Genomic DNA, 4418 nt, shown 5'->3' with positions numbered 1-4418 from the left:
ATGTTGATGGACATTTATTATAAGGACGTGTGTCAACAATGTTATTTTGTGAGAATGCCTAAGAGAATATGTTATTTTGGTAAGCTGAATACGTTTAACCTCACATAACTATTGTTATTATCATGTATTCTCACTAATTAAATTGTCTATAAGGGTAGTATGTGTGACAACCCGAAAATTTCTATCCAGTAAAGTCAATCAATCCAATCCAAGGTCAGAGTTGTTTTTGTTATCTTTTAGCATTGTTAAGAGTCTGTTTGAGGGTTCTAAGCCTAGTACACTTAAGGATTGGGTGTAGGGTTGTATCAGCTTAAGTTCATTGAGTTGAAATCGAGTCGGAAACTCCATCACAAGGAGTTTACGGCCGCAAACTAGGCGTTTACGGCCGTAAACTCTTGGTGGCAGTGAACTATTCCCCTTATGTATAGATTTCCCTCATTTCTTCTTCATTCTTCAAAATTCCAACTCAAGAACTTCCATTTTCTCTCAAGTATCATCAAGAATTACTCCATTTCTCGTCCAAATCGTAAGTGATTCTTCCTTTTATTCCTTGATATCCTTCTCAATCTAGTACACCCCTTTGATTTCATCCGTGAATTCATCACTTTTGGTCTAGATCTTCAAGATCATCATCTTTCACCAAGAACACCAAGAACACACACTTGTTCTTGGTGGCCGTGAACTCCATAAAGCCTCCCAAAGGTGAGTATTTCTTCCATAATCTTGTTAACCACTAGAAACACTCAAAGCCTCATGAAACAAACACCCTTTAAGCTTAAACCAAGAACCAATTTGCACCATTTTGGAGAGTTTACGGCCATGCAATCTCCCTTGGCCGTAAACCCTCCTCAAGATCTCCCATGGTCGTAAACACCCTTGTCCGTAAACATCTTCGCCGTGAACTCATCCCTTTGGCCGTAAACTCCCTTTGATCAATCGCATGTGATTGTAACACTTCATTCCAAGTGTTTCCTAGTCCCTAAGGTTGTTTCCTTGCATGTTAGTTGTTATAAACACTAATTACATGCCTATATATGCCATTATATGTCATTTAGGACTCTTTTGTATCTCGGGAATTCATTCGTGGAACTCCTCATCCTTACACGAATCTTCATTTGAATCGCCCACATAAGGTGAGTTCATACCCCTATAATCAATCTTTTAAATGTTTTAAATGCTTTTACGGGCGGGATACAAGTTGAACACAATGATAATTGTGTAAATGTTATCTATGATAAACATCATTTTAAAGGGTTGCTTATGTGTTTATAAGTGATCAAATCATTTCAAAAACTCTTTTAAAGTTATGTTACTTTATAGTTTATAAAACTCCTTTTATAAAGTACAATCATAACTCAGTAGATAAATGAGTCTTTTCAAGTCACTAACAGTTCAAGTAAACATACTAGTAAACTATAATAGGTATAGTTTAGGGGTTCAGTTCATACTATACACTAGAACAGAAGGAACATACTATAAACGAGAAATAGAAAGAGCATACTATACAATAGAACAAAGGAACATACTATACAAATACAAGAATACTATAACATTACTGTGAAACCACTACTTCACGGCTTAGCAATATACTTGTTAGGTCGCGTTTTGTAACCAGAGTCTCCTGGAAGGAGAGCATGAGTTTGTGTATAGATCTATACGAGATTGACACCCCACACCTTGTTGCTAGCTACAGTGGGACTTGCAAGTCTACGGGTGACAAATATCACATCAGTTCGACGCCATTAGGTCGTCGTGTTATCACGTGTCGGATCAGTATGGTTATAACCACATCACATTTTAAACCTTAATTAACAAACTGGTTTTAAGGTAGTTAGTGACTCAGTAGTCACTTTATTCAATATTACTGAATACTTTCTTTTTCCCATTACATTCGTATTGTGATCTCCTCACATAAAAGGTAACGTCAACTATTAAAAATAGTCTTAAACTTGGGAAAACTTACATCATTACAAAAGACAAGTGGAACAGTCGAGTCTTAGTACATTCAGTTAGAAGGGGGCCTATAATGCTAACTTTATGATTCCTCGGTAGATACATCAGGGATATATATTAATCAGGTCCGGTAGACAGTAGAATGTGTGCTTTCTGCTTTATTTCCTATTCCTTGTTTAGTTGTGGGCTTAGAGCAGATTCACCCAGTCCACTATCTAATCGATCTTAGTTATATATATATATATATATATATATATATATATATATATATATATATATATATATATATATATATATATATTATGTATACACCAAATAATCATAATGAGTACCATGTATGGGTCAGGTCATAGTATACTAATTCAATACACCGTTTTCTAGTACAAAACATACTTTTTCAGATACAGCATTTAGTAGGCTAAACTAGAAACTTATCAGTAAAGGGTTTAATCCATTTATTAAACCAGTATAACTTAAAGGACCTTTAGTGGTTAATTCTATAATACCTTAGTTTATACATCAGGGTTATATATAATTAATACCCGATAGGTAGTTGGATGTGTGCTTTCCGCCTTACTTCCTGTTCCTTGTTTGGTTGTGGGCTTAGGGCAGATTCACACAATTAACTATCCGTTCGATATTAGATTATATATATCTTGTATAAACTAAGTGATTACAGAAGGAACTATTGTGGTTACCATTTTTACTAAAGGAAATAAGGGTTTTTCTTAAAGAATGTTTCATCAAATATAAATGAACTATTACAGTTAACTCCGTGAGTACCGAACGGATATGCCAGAGTTATATATACAACGAAGATCTAACAAACAATGGGATGTGTGACTTCCGCCTCATTTCCTGTTCCTTGCTTGGTTGTGGGCTTAGGGCAGATTCACACAACCGATTGTTTGTTTACTCTGAGTTTGATATAACTTGTATCCATTTAGTACTCATAAAAGGGATTGTAAAGTCATTTTTACTTATCTTTCATCATATCAGAAAATATAGGATTTTCTGGAGGAACAGGCGAAATTTTCTAAAAGAACTTTCATATTACTATACATCACTAAAATACTTATGAACTCACCAGCTTAAATGCTGATCTACGCTTTCAAAATAACTTGTATTCTCATGAGCCTAGTAGACAGGTACGCGCACTGGGATTCAGAAGATGTAGCATAGTAGCTTCAAGTCTTGTTTTGTTATTTACTTTTGGAGTCTATCTTATGTGAATCACATACTTTGTAAACACTTTAATATTAATGCAATGGTTGTGTGTTACTTTGATTACTATGATACATGTCTTGTGATACTAAACATGACGTCCTCCGCCCCCCGAACGTTTCCACCGTTCCGGTTTGGGGGTGTGACAGTATGGACTTTTTTTTTGAAAGATTCTTATTCTGTTAGTATATGTACAAAATACAAGTATCAACAACACATTCTAAGCAAGTGACGATCATAAAAAAAATCGAACCCCCTATATAATGGATTTAATTAGTGAGAATGTATGATAATGACAATATTTATGTGAGGTTGAACTTATTCATATTAACAAATGACCTATTTTCTTAGTTATTCTCACAGTATAACACTATCTACACAGGTTCGCATCGTAGATGTCATTCACATTTGAACCTAGAATATATATATATATATATATATATATATATATATATATATATATATATATATATATATATATATATATATATATATATATCGACTTAGAGATATATGTTGGATTTTGAGGAAGCATATCTTTATCGAATGAAGTATTTAAGCACTGTTTTGAACAAAGCAATTATGAGTGTTACTATCATATGTTATATAAATTTGTTGATGAGGTATATAATCAATATGAGATTTTTTCATCTAATTGTTTGGAAGTGATATCAGTCCAATCTCCTGAAGAATTGAATAGATTTGAGCATGTAGATACACTTATATGTTATGGGCATAACGAACAAGTCATTTATCATTAAGTAATTGGTGAATGTTTCATAAAGACAAATATTCATATATAATTAGGGTAGTGAGGTGTTGCTAGCTATGTAGAATTGATTATATCATTGATTGATTTTGTCCCTTGCACATGTTGAAGTCTATAAGATGTAGTGTGCAAGAAAAAAGGAATTTACTATACAACTAATTATACATGAACGTATGTTGTCACATATAGACAGAATTAAATAATATGTCTTAAGTGATAAATTTAATATTAGAATGTTTAAATAAATAATATGTTATGTGTATTAAATAATGAAAAATAAATAAATAAAAGAGTTAGTTTATTAATGAAATAAAATAGTTTTTTTTACTAACTCCAGTTAAATAAAAAATTAATTGTGGGAGCTGGATATACTTGAATGTATTCGCTCTTAAGGGTTTCATAAAGCCCATCCGATACTGCAAGTATATAAGAAAACGCAAGTAATGGTTTATGGTAATTGTGAAGCATAAAC

The sequence above is a fragment of the Lactuca virosa genome, chromosome 2, assembly GCF_052849685.1.
Source record: "Lactuca virosa cultivar CGN04683 chromosome 2, Lactuca_virosa_CGN04683_v6, whole genome shotgun sequence".
Taxonomy (NCBI): Eukaryota; Viridiplantae; Streptophyta; class Magnoliopsida; order Asterales; family Asteraceae; genus Lactuca; species Lactuca virosa.
Note: the sequence above shows the minus strand (reverse complement) of the source record.